The sequence below is a fragment of the Apostichopus japonicus genome, chromosome 8, assembly GCF_037975245.1.
Source record: "Apostichopus japonicus isolate 1M-3 chromosome 8, ASM3797524v1, whole genome shotgun sequence".
Lineage (NCBI taxonomy): Eukaryota > Metazoa > Echinodermata > Holothuroidea > Aspidochirotida > Stichopodidae > Apostichopus > Apostichopus japonicus.
Window position 1 is genome coordinate 30,911,361 of NC_092568.1, and position 17,157 is coordinate 30,928,517.

General features: G+C 37.2%; 1 protein-coding gene across 3 annotated transcripts in view; it reads right to left on the reverse strand.

Moving 5' to 3' along the window:
- Nucleotides 1–17,157, reverse strand: part of LOC139971551 (cysteine-rich motor neuron 1 protein-like) — a 73,002-nt gene that overhangs the window by 43,661 nt on the left and 12,184 nt on the right. The gene's annotated exons all lie outside the window — the stretch shown is intronic.

Here is a 17,157-nt window from a genome sequence, read left to right on the forward strand (position 1 = left end):
TATATGATATAATTCCTGCTCAAATAGCAAACTTAAAACAACAGTTTGAACCTGGGATTCCAGTAGAAAAAAAACTATATAATATCATAATTTTATGGAAAGTGGCTAAAATTTGATGTAAGACAGCAGGTGGAATTTGTCTGAGCCTGTTTCAACAACAAACAAGCAACAGATGTGCAATTACTTCGAAGACCAGTTATGTCGTGCGAACTATGCATGGGTATAGACCTGTCATTTATATTAAAGCTACTGTACGCACCCACCATTTGAATATTTAAAAGTTATGGAAGGTGCACTGAACTGCGTGCACTGCATGGCCAACGGAATTTACTCTGTTGCCATACAGTTTAAATTTCAAGCTAAAAGATATTAAAATATTCTGGGTTTAATTCTCAAGATGTGGCAATTTTGCTGTATACATAGTTTTATTACTTCTAACACCCCCAAAAACTCCCCTGATTTGGGTATTGCCAAGCGACAATCATCAATTTGTCACATTTTACTACACAAACGGTAGTGGCTCATGAAAAATTAAATCAAACTGAAGTTAACATATTAAAAATTATTTTCATTAGTTTGAAGGCAAACTAATGCACATGCATAGAACAACAAAATAAGAAATGAATTTTAAAACATGTATACCAAAATATTTATTTAACTTAAATGGTTTACAATAAATATCAAAATAACAAACATTTTTAAAGAGTGCACATGTATAGCATCTATACATTTGTTAATTATATCGAAGGTTAGTTAAAGCCAATTACACACCAGAGTAAAACCTGGCCCAAGCCAGCTACAGTATGTACTGTACATTGGTTTGGTCAGACACAGTACAAAGTTACAAGCAGTCTACAGGCAAAAATAGAGCATTTAAGTCTTAGGGATCCCCTTATCCTTGGATATAAGATCTAAGTTTAAGTGTTTACCTTGCAGTTTTGGCTCAATACTTCATTGAAAGGAAGCTACTTCTCACAGTAATTGGTGGAAGTTGGGATCTATTGTTCGAGAAGATCAATTTCTCGGCCCCCTGCAGGCAACGGATACTAATCGTTCAGAGGACACTCAGAAACCTATTCACTTCAATGGCAATTAACTTACAACTTATTGATGTTGCTTTTCAGATTTTAACTCATCCACTCTTCAGACAAAGTAAACAAGATGATGAGATATCACCTCCGAGCAAAATCAATGCAATCCATTTAGGACAACCAGTAATAGGCGGATGCATGTATGCATATACGGGGGTGGCGAATGAATCCATTTGTACTGCTGTTTGATAACGCACTAAAAGATACATACAACAAATCAAGCTGTCAGCACCAGTCACTTCAATAGATGGGCTTAGTATTGAACACAGGTCTCTTGAATTAAGTTCCATCAATGTTGCAGTTATCCTATCTTATGAGCTCTGCGTTTACATTAACCGATCAGACCCTGCCGTTAGGTGTCCAGTTATTACAATGGTTATGAAACACTGCACGCTTTACATGATAGACTCTGTACAGCTCATGTTATGTTTAGCTAGACCTGCACTCAAGATCAACGGACAAGAAGTTTCTTTACTAGAAGAAAAGGAGCGAGACCGAATGCAGCTGCTACTAATGCCAACTATTATTGTCTCAAATTATACTCTGAAAAACAACAACAACCAAAGCTAAAGGTCGCCGCTAATCAAGAGTCAACCACAAGCTACGTTTACAGTATGCATTACATTAATTTTAACAGCGAGCCTAGGATCTGATCCTCGGGTCTGATCCTCGGGTCAGATCCTCCTTCCAACGTAGTCTATCGCAGGGTTCAAATCACTGGGTCTGGTCCTTGGTTTCATTACAAATTTGACAACGAGTGAGAGTGTAGGCTTTATCACCTTGCTCACTGTATAATGTAAACAGATAAATTCTTCTCAATTTTAAGTTTTGAGTAAACAACTTCCATGGAAATGATTTTGCTCAGTTTCCATAAAGCCAGTTACAGTTTTCATCAGTACATCATACTAAAGCGTATAGACATGCTGATATTACTACGTACAATGCATGTGAGTTCAGACACTATAGGCTTTACAATTCAATAAAGCTAGACCATATTCCATAATCTGTCTGAACTAAATTCAAGTGGTTACCATGAGTACACATGTCAGGGATACAAATTGCATATTGGAACTCAGATGGAGGCCAGTTGTGAAGGCATACATTCTACAGGCACAAGGCTGAAACCAGCATGGAAATGTCAATTTCTGTCAATTTAAAACAACCACTGTTACACTAGCAATTACCCAATTATTCTTGCAACTTCCACACAGAAGGCTTCAGTATGTTATTTGTAAGCATAATTTTGATATAATTGGTTAAATAACTATTCCCACTTTCCTTCCTCCCTTGGCCCCGCACCCCCTCCTCCCTTGGCCCCACACCCCTCTCCTCCTTCAACAATACTGGAAAACAAGTCACTAGTTCCCTTCCCAACAAGAAGTCCCAGTTAATTGCAAAATTCATCAGCAATCTGGTGCGCCTAAACTTATTACAAAGTCATTGAATTGGAAATCATAAAATCCTTTAAAAATTTATGAGAATGTTGATAAACACAACTAGAATAGTACACATCAAAGATCAGAAAGTGAAAATGTCACACGAAAACTAGCTGTGTCGAATTAACTCTATGAAAAGGGGTTATCCCATAATGCACTGCAATCACAACTTTCAGTTCCAATGTTTCTCTTTCCCCCAATACACTCCTATTATAGTAAAATGTGTTGGTATTCCATGGGTAAAATAAGATAGCTCCTGGTTGCTAAGTAGTGTCCTTGCTGTGGCACCTCTTACTCCAAAAGCTGTGAAACATGACATATTTACACGTTGAATAAAACTAACAGCTCAGATGTACGTCAGTAATACTTTCAAGAAACACGGTACAAATTGTTCCCCTTGTTACTCAAAACTTTCAAGGACTTTCTTGTGTATAGATCTAAATGAAAAGTTTTCCTGTTTGATTGTCAATTTACAAATTGTGACGGTCAAAACTTTCACACAGTTATAATTCTATACCCTGCAGGATGCTGAGGTTTTTACTGTCGTATTATCAAATTAAAAATTTGTTTTATTTGACGAGGATTAAAACAAGTTAATTTCTCAAAACAATTAAATCAGTCAAATAACCACAGACTAATTTTCTCAGCACGACTTGCAGGATACAATTAACTAAAAAGAAAAGAAATTTGAGAAGTGTGCGGTTATAACACTTGTTGAGGACATTCAGTACACAATCATTGCAAAATAGCTGGGTGCATTTACACTAGATTCGGATCAGATTCACTGATGTTACAGTATCTGCCCTTGTTATCTCTCCAGGGGTATAATAAAACTTTGATCCGGACGTGTTTACACTTTATGTCGTACCCAGATCCTCCCATGTCTCTAAACGGAGGTTGTTAGCATTATGGGACTGGGATAGTGTTTTGCGCAAGTGCCGAATCTTGCGAAATATAGATGTGACATTGCCATGGTTGCGGTTAGCTGTGCATGTGCTACAGTACTGTATGTAATACCAGACTGTATGTACATGTACTCTTGTACTATTACTATTACTCTTGTAATATTACCTTTTCCATTTCTAGAATTTTGCCTGTTGTTGAGTCCTTAGCATATATATAATGCTTATAGGTTTGACCTGTGAGTAACCATATTTTACAACGATTTCAGATGTTGATCAACAGACCCACACACCCCCCCCCCAAAAAAAAAGTATAATAATAATGTAAGTTTACCTTTTTTCATAACTAATTTATTGCCTAATATGCCATGGAATGCAACATCCAGTCAGTTTGAAGCTTAAAGTTATTATTCAGGGTTCAGGGTTTTATGACTTTAAGCTCTGTTGAGTTCAAGTGACATTTGACCTCTATCAAAGCAGTACACACATTTTCTACATACCATGTATACAAGATGTTCAACCAGAATGTACTATTTTGGAGTTACCATATGTTTACAAACATTGGTGCTGCAGTCTGGTACAAACACATACATTAGCACACATGCCATGCTGACTACAGGAATCTCTTCAACATTCAGCAATGGAACCACACAAAAATTAGGCATTTTGCCAATATTTCATAAAATGTGAATTCTCTCCATATGGCAGTATCTGTATCCCCCCACATTTAGCAAACGACAACGACCACCACCAACGACAGGTCAAAGATGAGAAATCTTTTATGTGGTAATTTGAAGGCAAAGTCACACTTAAGTGACATACAAGAAGCTTATGAGGCAATGATGGAGCCCTAAACCTCCCACACAATATGAACAGAACAGCATAGATCTGTATACATTACACTGATACCCTGGCTCAGTAGTACCTTCAGATAGCGGCACACAGGACAGCTTCAACACCCATGATCCATATAGCAGGACTGTGTGGGTGAACAGGACTAAAATAAGCTATTATAGTGCAAACCATAAAACTGTTATGACACCATGTCAAAGGTCAAGGAGAGGGAATATAACATATGTGTACTGTCAGTCCAAGGTAACCAGTGATGGACAGGTATGAAATTCTCTGAAAAACACTGAACAGCAACAGGAGGCATTATTAACTGTATAATGAAATAAAGTTGACAGAATTTTTGAAGCAGTTTTAGACAGCTGACATATTTATCTAATTGACCACAATATTTAGGACAGTCCATTAAACTATGGCTTTGACAAGGGGCTTCAATACTATACCAGACAACAGACTTCTCAGACTGAATTTATCCAAAACCTTACCAGGTTTGGATATTTGCTAGTAATCTCCCCCCCCCACCCCCCCCCAAAAAAAAAAGAAAGAAAAAGAAGCAAAGAACAATTACTCTTCTAATAATACATACTGTGGACAACTGCTGTAATTTTGTTCAACAAACTTTGCATGTATCTCATATGTTATGATGCAGCATGTTACTTTAAAGGTTAACTACGCTAATTGATGTTATGCAATTCTTAAATGGTGTATTATTGTGCTAATTTGTAAACGTAGAGCACAATCAGTGCAGTTCTAAGCTACGGTCGAGTAACCTCACCGAATGTCATATAAATTAGTTTTCAAGGAGTGGCTCACTCTCTTCTCCCAGTGGCACCAACCTGTACGTCACGCCACGTATCACAACTATGTCTGCATAGCCCTTACAAAACCTACCTTTTCCGTTCCGGCCTTTCTTCACCATGCCAACCACGCTGTGTGTGACTTACTCTTAACTCTCTTTTGGATACCATTCTTCTGAACTTATTATTTACCTTACCTGGTCCTGTTCTCTATACCGGAGCTGTTATTTATACGAAAAGCGCCTTCCGGAAGCTTCCAGACACACCCGCACTACGGTTATAGACTACCCTGGGATTTGACACCCCGACGGAGAGCCCAGCGGTAGCCGAGGTACCTTGCGTGCGCGCTAAGTTAACTTTAAGTATTAAGGTATGTAATGTATTTATGCTAAGTTATATATTTTTGTTACCAAGAGACACGCATTAGATTCTTTTAAAACAAAACCTCTCTAACCTACTTTATTGTGTTCGTTTCCCAAACCATGATATCTGGACTTCGTAACACATACCACTTCAATCACATATTTACTGGTTTAACTGATATTTTACCATGTTTAATTAGGCCATCATCATTACGTATGGGGAGCATGCTGGAAATTTCTACAACTATTTTACAAAAGACTAAGTCACCATTTTGGGGCAAGTCTGTCATATTCAGACGGTATTCATACAGATAATTTTCAGTTAACTGTACACTTGGTGTGTTTATACTTCACTACAAGAACTACAAGTATGAAACCCTGGATTAATTTAAGAGATGCAGCTTTGGGACAATTAGAGCTCTCCACCTCTAATCTGAGTCACTGTCTGGCTCAACAAAATAGGTCTTTTCACCAACCTACAATAGTTATTAGGCAGATCTATGGTGATAAGAGGCAAGCAGTTCATTACCACTGGGCTAATTTCAAATGATCACTGCTGACAAGTTAAATACGGTTTTAATGACGGTGAAAGGTAACTTGGGACTTGCAGCTAGCTGGTATTAAATCATTCAGGGACACACAGTCAGTCTGCAGTCTAATTTATCCCCATGACTGCAGACGACCCCTTACGTTAAAAGGTTGTTAAAGGTAGTCAGTGTGTCTCATAGCAGATTAGGGTCTCTATGGCTACATGCATTGCATTGTGTAGATTTTAAGGGGAGGAAGTAAATAAGTGTAAGCTGCCACCATACTATGACCAAAATGATGACTATAAACAGAATCGATTCTTCCTAAATCTCTGTAGTAGCCAGTTTATCATGGTCTAGCTTCGTCAAGTGCTATAAAGTGTTGTCCTTTTATTTTTCACCCAAAATTGTAGTGATACCATCTCAGTTATTAGACTGATTTCTTGTTGACAATAGCAACTTCTGCCTATATATATGCAAATTAGGTTAGGACTTGGTACATGCACATTTTAATTTTTTTTATTTTATTATTTACTCTTTTTATTTATATATTTTTTGTATTCCTATTGCTGGGGTTTTCTATGGTTGGGCTTTCCATGGGGCAGGTGTACTTTTTGATCCTTGAACCTCTTATGTTATATTATCTGCTATGACAGTACTGTATATATGCCAATAGCTTAGAAGTAAATGTTGATGCATGCTGTATAACACTGAGACATTCTCCAGGTGCTATCAACATATTGGATAGTGCATACATATAGAAATACATCAATTTAATAAATGAAAGTTACATAATTACCAATGACAAAGAAAAATGGTGAAAGCTTTGTATGTATGACCAGTCAATGTTAGGAGATTTTTCTTTTCTGTTTTAAACCATATTTAAAGCATCATTTAAATTTCTGAGATTTTTTGTAAAAACTGGGTGTACATATAACATATTTACAAATCAGTAGATATGTAATTACATCCATATACAAATGGATCTCAAATAGATCTTCTCTCTCTAATGGTGAGTGAGAATTAAGTAAACTTAAATGTAAGATTTTATCTTTTTCACACAAAACAGTTGGAGCCACGAGTCAATAAGATCAAGTTAAGTGGTTCTGAGCCATCTTTATTATACATGTCTATATACAAGTACTTAGTATTCATATTTAATGGTGTCCAACAATGACTTCAGGAATTATTGTATGTTTTGGGACAGTGGAATGGCCTAAATTGCAATGCCTTTATTAAATACAAACACATCGTATTGTCAATGGAAACGCCTTCTGTCGCATGGACTATGTAGAAGATCTGTGTTTAATTGTTGTTTTGGACTTTTGACCCTTCTCTGTAGTAAATTTTGGTACAGTACAACATATAGAATGGCTGATATCACTGTTTACCAAGAGACAATTGCAGGACTGATGCTTCTCTTTTTATATGTGTGTGTGTGGGTATGCTCTTGTTAGGAGGGAGATGGATGGAGGGGGGGGGGGAGGAGAGGGGAAAGGAGGGTTTATCCCTTGTACATGTGAAATAGTTGTTACCTGTAGGCTGGAGATACACACAATGCTTGTGACTATGCTGAGCATAGGTCCTGCTTCTTTATCATTTCTAAACATCTTCTTTTCCTTCAATGGAGAAGGGTAGACTGGGGGATTGTCATTTTGTTTACTCAGGGACTAAGGATTAGCCAAGTTTCCTCTGTCTTATTGTTAAATTGGGGTCAATGAAAGGGGGCTTCCCTCTGACTGCAACATTATCAAATTATCCCTCACATGATAAGAGGTGACCACTTATATATCACCCCTGCTTATACTCAAAACTGATCTGTTTCTTCTAATGACCTCCCCCATCTTTCCCCCAACTCCAACACTCACCACCATCCCCAAATCTTGCCATTTCTTTGCTCATCAAATTGTAATAAAACCCGATATTAAGTTTGAACTTTATAGTCTGTGTTTCATCTATGTCTGTCTGTCTGTAGGTCTGTCTGTTTGTACATGTCTGTATATATATATGTATATATATATATACATACACACAAATCTCATGTTCACTACACCATGTCTCATATCAGCTATACAGCTGTTTTACTTCCTCTGACCTGGACTTCCTACGAAGAGAATTTCAAACTCTCTCTCAACTCTCTCATCAGTACCTTATAATCATGCACACGAAGACACCCAATGAGCTATTCTCCTCCTCCTCCTCTGATCATGTGAGGAGTGCAAAACTAGCTCCCCACAGACCAAATGTTAAAAGCCAATTATCATTTTTCTTTTTTTCTCATCCATGCACCCTCTGTTCATGTGCCCCCAAATGACATGTTATGTCAATGTTCAAGGACTATGCCAGCCTTATTGGCAGCCTTTCTAAAAGTGGGATGACTCTGGCAATGGAACTGAAAGGATGTGGTGGTACACAATACACCCCGGGAGGCCTGCAGTGCTTGCTGCAGAGCTGAATTGAGGCAGACTAAAAATAAAAACAGTGGAAGACAAAAATCCAAGGGATGAACCTCAGTTCAAAGTTTGCTAGTATAAACAAATAGGCTATTACTTACTTGACCTTTCAACCCTCTCATGAAAACATTTCCTTTACTTACCAAAAAAAAAAAAAAAAAAACATTATGTCACAATCATTTCTGGGATTTGTGGTTTATTCCCCTTTCATTTTGATTTTGCCTTTCTTCAAAACATAGCACTGAAATGTGGTCATGTATTACAAAAGTCAACCCACAAGTTTTGACATTTATAGATTTTTAAGGACAATACCTTTTTTCAGACTTTTACTACAAGGAAATTCAAATACTGCAAAATTGTATTTGTAATGTATGATAACTACAAACTTGTCATATATTTTTTTTAATGTCTTTATTCATGATTAATGCTCACTACTACTGTGCATGTATTGATCAACATTAACATCAAATGTATGTATGCACATAGAACTATTAACATACAGTATAAACAGTGAGAAGACAGAAAGGCTGTTATCGTATTCCACATTATCGACAGCCTTCTATTTTACTTGTACACATCTATTTGCTTTATTTGCATGCTACTACTCTGCATTTATGTTGCATGTAGACCTTTTCATAAACAGAACGTATTTCAATGTCCAACTGCCATCCTCCAACCATGCATACCGTATTTTGAATATTACCTTCCTGAGGCTCAGGGTCAATTTCCCAATTAATTTTTAATCATGAATAAAATGGACAGGACATTTTTAAGCATGACAGCTAAAAATTCAGGCACGGATATGATCACATGCTACTTAAATTGAACCAGCACAGCCACAGTGGCATCTTCTAATTGTGTTCATTTAGGTCTATACCAAACATTGCATGCACATTATTCTTTTTTCTTTTCCTCCCCTCCCCCCCCCCCCCCCCCCTCCGCTTCCTTACCATTTCATTTTGCTTTTGCTAAACCTTGTTTTAAAAACACTGTGTTTCTAGATCCTACAATTGATGACCACTTTTGCTGCAATACATTTCTACACTTTGGTGGTTAAAAAATGTCACATTGACTGACTAGGATTCTAGCAGATTTCTAATGGATTTGACATAAGTTGCTAAATTTGGCAGTTAGGAAACACAATTCAGTGAATGGCAATTTGCTTCATTTAATTTGCACATAAATGGTTGTGTTACCACTGAACAATACCATTTAATCAGCCAGAGAGCTATGTTTGTCAAATTTTATTAAATGCTCTGCTACATTCTCAGTAGAGCAATTCCCATAATTTACTAACACTTTAATCAATCACATATATATGCCTTACCCTTAAAGCTGTCAACTATAACACAATGATCTGGAACTTCAGGCAGTACCCCATTTTATGATCTCATCTGACCAGCTTTGCACTTTATTTCAACTTCCCAAACAATTGTTTGTCAAGTTTATCCTCACCCAACCCCTGTTGAAAATCCAGGGACCTAGAATTTCAAGCACTTTTCAAGTAGCTCTGAAAAATACATTAAATGATTTACTTCCATTTTGGTATCAATATCATGTTTGCCATTTTGCACTGAACCACTTTATTGGAGTGGATAATGTTCTCAGAAGTGGAGAGAAAAACTTGTCCGCTTGCCTGTGTTAAGTAATCTCTTCAAGATAATTATCGCGAATGAGATCCATGGAAACAAATCCCTGCTTAGAAGACCATCACAATTTCACTGAGTAATAATCAGCTAAGAATAGGTGCCATTGTCTCTTGCAACCTACTGTTAAGATCAAATTTCCAAGATTTACTATCATCAAAAATTTTGTTCAAAGGGACACCAATCCAATGTCAGATATATGTTAACCTTACACATGTCGTTGCGATATCAAGCAATAGAATGTGTGGCTGACTAATACAGTACTTAGGACTACATTTACTATCAAGACTGATTGCTTTGAACTATATATTGCTTTGTTTTTTCAATTACAGATATCTTATCAATGATGTTGGAAGAAAAATTGTTACAGTTACCTAAATCCTGTGCAATTTATTTTGAAATTTTCATTAAAAACACCTCGATCCTTTAAATACTATGTAATTGCGGCAAACACAGAAACCTCGGTCTCATGCATGCTGGGTAATTGCGGCAAAACCAGCCATCGAAATTCTGCAGAACTGCAAAGAAGAACTGCAACTTTAAATGTCACAGTACTAGGAAGACAACAAATTTATGCTGCATGAATTAAACGTGGCTTGCCAATATTCATCCTTTCCTGAACTTTATTACAACACTCTGGTTTAATAGTGCTATATACACTGTGTCTTCAGTCTATACTGTACATACATCACAGACAATATATGCAATATTAATGATGTTGCTTCATCATGTACTTTCATTTAGCCAGACAATCAAGAATTCCGAACTTCTCAAAAGAGTTGATTGATCTTGTTTTTCCCATGACACCACGGAAAGATGGAGTATTAAGTCCTCCCTAGATCAGCTATAGTTTCTCATATATTACTTCTATAATGTGTGATATCCATTCTAAACTATATTGTTCTCCAATGACCTTGTCACAACAAACCAAAAAATACTAGCCTTCCCATGAGACTTATTTACTGCAGTCTTATAAGTACAGATTTGCAATTAAACGATCTCACCAAAGCTTTTATTGCCAAAGAGAAAGAAATAAAGAAACTAAATCAAACACTAGATCTATGGAAAGGTTTGTGAAATCAATATTTTTACAAGTTATAACGTCAATAATGGGAAAGTGAACAAGCAACCAGTGACTCAGTGATTCTATATTAAAGCACAGTTGCTCACTGTGACACAAACAGTATCATATGGGCAAAAATTACCAAAATATTTGCAACACAAGGACAACTGACAGTATGGGCAGTATGAATATCATATTTTCTATAATAGGTTTAAAGGTAAGAAACTGTTCATACTGTCAGTATGATTGTTTTGAAGCATGATACAAAAGGGCAGTATAGAGTGAGCGGTATTAGCATTATCAAATTGTCCCAACTGGCTGTTATATTGCTAATGAAATTACACACACCATGCATCCACAGCATCATTGCAACTGTGCACAATTGCGACACGATGCATCACCTCTACTGTAAAGTCAACACATTGCAATTTTCTTTCTTTCCCAGTTTTTTTTTTTTTTTTCCGTTTCTGCAAAATCCACATTTTGAAAGCTTTGCGACAACAGGTTCACCGCAAAAATGTGTCTGTAAATATTTAGAGCAACCTCTGCACCACCAGTCATCCTTCAACTATTCCAAAGTCGCATCCAAAAGGCTTCGTTAGTCCACTTGGATTCATTAATCTCACATTCCCAAACCAGCAGGGGTGGTTTATCCCCCATGCTGTACTCTGTGTGTACCCAAGTGATGTTCATTACCACATCAGTGATTCCTCACTATAGTTGAGATGGATTCAAGATGCACTGTGCAGACTGTTTCTGTAACACCCCATAAAGAACCGGTGAAGTTCATCGTAATCAAGAATAGCACTTTACTATGTGGGTTCGTTTAGTGTGCATATATGTGAGTAACCTTAGTCAAATAGTGCAACACCCTCACAGTAATCTATACCCAAAGAGAGATTGCATATATATTTAGCTCTACTAAATTTTGAAGTCTGTGTATTTCAGTTAAAAATACTTTCAAGTTGTTGTAATTCTCATAGCATAGAACAGATCTCAAAGGACTTTAAAGCACATACTGTGCAAGTTCACTGAGGGGTTATGAGTAGCAACTTTTGGCATGGAGCCAAGAATGAAGACCAGTTTTGAAATCAGTTCAAAATGTAGTATCATTTCACATAGCTGATTTGTGCCTTAGGAGTACATTTGTAGATCTACCAATCGTCAAATGATAGTGTGCCAAACTTTAAGGCAATGAGAGGCAATGATTAATAGCAAGATTTTCTTCCACCATGAAGATAGAAAACATTAATTCAGGTTAACAACCAACTGCATTGCCTGCTGGTATTGCTTCCGTCAAACATTGGACAAATGGCAATTAACATCCCATTGATATAATGACCAACTTTTCAGATTTATTCCCCCTCCCCCCCCCCCCTTTGCTAGGTTTTTTTAAAGAACTTTTGTTCAGCATGATCTCTTTGATATGCAAAAATATAAATATTAAAGCTTGGCTTTATATGTCTCATTTAACAGTCTACTGTCCCTAAAGTTCGCCTGGAAAGCAGTTATTGTAAGAAACTAAGCAATCACATGTGGCAGAAGCCAAATTATGCCTAAGTATTACATGTAGGAGTACTCCTCGTTGCGCTGGCTATCCAATTTTTGGTGATTTTAAATTTTGGAAGGTGCGTATTTCAGATGGGAAACCTGTGAATTTCTCCTTTAGAAGTGAAAAAACCCCACTTTACTTTTGGCCGGCCAGGGTTCAAACCCACAAAATCTCAGATCGCTTCTGGTACCACAGCCTCGGCGCATGTTTACCATATCATTGGTATACATGTATGGGCTCAGTATAGGCCTGTATGCTTTGTGCATGGTACACTAAATTCTTATACATGTCTAGATCTGATAGTGATATTGTGGGATTCTTTGGTTCAACAGCCAAACAAAGTCACAACACAAATAAGAAACAGCTAATCATAGCATTTGGTCGGCTAACTTTCTGTTGACTTGGCTCAGCTACACTGAATGAATGTTATCTCTTTAAATCTTAAAATCTAAGCAATTTCGCATATCACTTTTTAACATCAATGATCAAAACTGATACCAAAACACTGATCCATTTCGGTGTATAGATCTACAAATCAATGATAAACCTTTTGTTCTCCTCTCTATACCGTAATCTCCCAAAATGTAATTGTTTTTTTTTTTTTATCTTAATTTAATTTGTTTACAAAACTGGTGTATCATGATATATCAGATGGGAAAAAAACCTTTTTTTATATGATGAAACATGAATATATATCTTATTATCTTACAGCTACTGAACTCACAACAGCATTGTAAGACAAATAGTCAAACCTGTACCTTCACAATATCTTCAAATTTGTCATTTTCATAGAATGTGTGAACTCATTGACCTTCCAATTACACCAACAACTTTAATATCTATACTAACACTCTAGACAGACAGGACATTGACTCACTTTTCTTTCTTTGATAGTGCTACTTGCCTGTTTTGATAGGCATGGCAAAGAAATCCATTGAAGATGACCGAATCTTGGTGAAAACCTGGCGAGAGACCTATTCCATTCGCGGTTCCCTTGGAAATTGAGTAATTTTATTGTTGAAATTTCTCACTTTTCAATGGTAAAGTATACACGTCATGCTGATTTGATACACCAATTAGCAATTGATCAGAACTTATGTGAGACTTAAACGATTCTATCAAAACCTATTACCTATCAAAACAATCCAACAGATCTGTTTCTATGGATACTTGGCAAACTGCCCTTCATTTTTAATATACTGTATGTCCTGTTTTACACCGCCACTTTCGGCACAAGATCACACCAGGAACAATTGTTACATTTAGGTGTTGGAAGAACGAGGAGTACGAGCATGCAATCATCTCTCTCGAAATAGCTCTTTTTTTTCCGCCATTGTTTTATTAATTACTGGAGCAAATTGTTGTTGATTTTAATGGAAACAGTGAGAGATAAAAGCTTTCAACCAATGAGACAAAGGTATAACAATTATTGCCACACACTGTAATAGAGTAAGGGAGGCAAAATTCAAAGCAACTCTGAATGCAACTTCTAAATGAAGATATAGGTGCAAACAAAGGGAGAGAAACGCCGGAAAATCGCTCGGCAGGAAAATTGCGCAATCGTGGGATGTGGGAGTGGTTCCCTGCTGGACTTCTCACTTCAGAAATTTAGCAACAAAAGTATGGTTAGATGGTTACCAATGACTAACATACACAAAGATCTTAAAGAGCTCTTTAATACACACAACTAGGAACCTTTGCAGGTTAGAATGAGGAGGCAGGTTGACTGGATCTGACGTCCGGTTACTGTGGATCAGGTCAGGGTCAAAGGTTATCCCAGGTCACTTCTACACATGGTAAAGTGAGAGTGCTGTAGTTGGAATCAGGCAGGTAAGTCAGGAAGCGACATGAATGTATCGTGGAGGCTGTCTGAAGTTTGTTCTTATCTGCGAGACTGGTTTGGATAAGATACTGGACATCGGCAATGGAAATACAAACATTGCATTTGGTTAAACATGCATCAATTATATTTTAATAATACACACCTTGAAATAGATTGAACAGGATGTGCAAACCACTGGTTATTGCCAACTCATTTTCAAAGAAACCCAATCAATACACTACAGTATTTAAATGTCTTAACTTTTCTTTCTTTCTTTTCTCTGTCCTTTTGCTAACCTCTCTCTTGTTACTGGTTGCCCGACTAAAATCTCAACTCTTCACTTCACTGGTTGAACAATAATTTGCCCGAATTTCACCCAAAAAAAACTATGCTCAGCTTTTTAACTAGATGCTCCTACCGTAATTTACAGACTGTTTATTTCTACAATTGAGTAATAGAAGAAAGGAACCCTCTTTCAACATCCAATGTGCCTTAATCAATTCTCCCTCCCTCCTACAAGAATGTTTCCCTGCACTTCAAATAATATGGGAACTATACAAATCTTGCTCACCAGGCGCGTAGCAAGGAATTTGCCAAGGGAGGGGCGAACTATCTAAGCGTAGCACATCATGGTGGCGCGATCAGCGTTCAAGAAAATTTTGGCCGAAAATGCCTCCCAGATCGCTGGAAATGGCACTTCCCAGGCCTTGTAAGTTGTATAGAAGCACTTTCTTTTTTGAAAATACTAGCAATATCATACAAAAATATGCTCAAGGAGTGGGCGGTCGCCCCCTCCTTGGCTACGCGCCTGTTGCTCACAATGTTTTATACATTTATAGCTCTCTACCTGCTCGTTATCTGATGCATTTCTGTCATGTAACTGAAGGAGTACTTAAATGTTTGCTTGTTTTTTATGACTACTACATAGCAGTCAGCTGGTTATCTTTTAATATCTATAGACCATGTCGCAAATACATGCTGGTGGGTAGGTTAATGCTCTTCACTATGATATATTCCATGAGATTCATATTAAACCATGCAGGGAACTCAGCTAAGCAACAGATACACTGACACTAAAAATAGTTTTCACCTGCCACGAGAAAAATATTCTCAAAGACTGCATTTTGTCTGTTGATGGCCTACATCTAGATATGAGATAAAAAATCAGCTCTAGTATGATCAAAGAATACAAACCATCTCTCTACTACCTGTACTATACTTACCAATCAGGTCCAAGTGCAGGTGTACAGCAGAGCAGTAACCTTGAATAGGTATATATACAAACTATGAATGCAATTGCAAATTGCCACAAATTTTCATCTTGACATTGTTGTAAACACTTTCAAGCCCTGACTCTCTATGTCACATCAAAATTGACATAATTTTGCATGTGCCCCAAAGAAGCATGGGTCGTTTACAGAATGCAGTCGTTGTATGTGCCTGTCAGTCATATGGGGGGGTCAGGGTCAGCTGTAAGACTATGGGGTCTTCACGACTACCGAAATCTAGGTCGTGACTCACGACCATCAAGTTGAGTCAGGGTCAGTCAGAGCCACTCGCTTCAAACTAAGATTGCTGATTTTGAAAACAGTGCACAGTAACCATTTACTTTGATGACAGACATAGTAAACAGGTCGGCAAAGAGACACTTTCTGTGGCCCGCAAGGTCTTCAATACCCTATGAAGGCGGCTCACGAAACCTTACAGCAAGGGAAAACATGAGTGTGTATACTTTGAGGAGTTTGTATAGGGCCTACTTGTGACAGGATATTTCAACAAAACAGAAGGAAATGGAAATTAAGAACGTACTGATCCCTTATCTTTTTTGTCAATTTAGTAAGGTGACACTTACGAGACCCTTCATGCTATTATTTGTTGATCAAGGCATCAATTTATTGATTTTCATTCCATCGAATACTGCCTCCCCTTTACTCAATTTAACAGTCCCTAAAAGACAAATTTGCAATTTCCTAAAACTTCATACAGATCTAGTGAAACAATAATTCTTTGCCATCATGAAAAACATTTTTCAGAGTGACACGTAGGTCGGCACAGACAGAAATCCCACTGACAAAAAGACTCTTGAGTCAGGGATACCAGTGAACATCTTTCATACCTGCTAATGCCACTTGAACACCTCAAATTTATGCAATTGTTAACAGCTCTATTAATGGCTACCTAGTTTGTAAATTTGTTTGTGAGAGAGATACCATCAGTTTAAACAGCGAAGTGAAGATCGGGTTACAGTGCATATATTTCTTAACACAAAGAAATCAGGTGCCTTTAGAATACATGGTATGTATGCTTGTCAAATGGGCGGGGAACATACGATCAACTTATTCTATATCGAATGCCTTTAGTTTACTTATCTATCATGATCAAACTCTTTTCTTTTCTAACTTTAAACTTAAATTTACCTTCCAAGTACTCTAGCCAGTAAGTCAATACCACAAGCACAATTTTCTACAGTTAAATAAATCACCATGTGGGGTATGTCCATTCTTTTAAGTTAAGAAGGTTAAACCGATAACAAAACAGTGTGGTTTGGGAGACAAATATCTAGGCCAGCGAATTAGGTGCAAGTTTGGTTGGCTGCAGGACTTAATCTGTCACAACACAGGGGATTTACTTGAGCTGAGTAAGAAAACATGTATAAA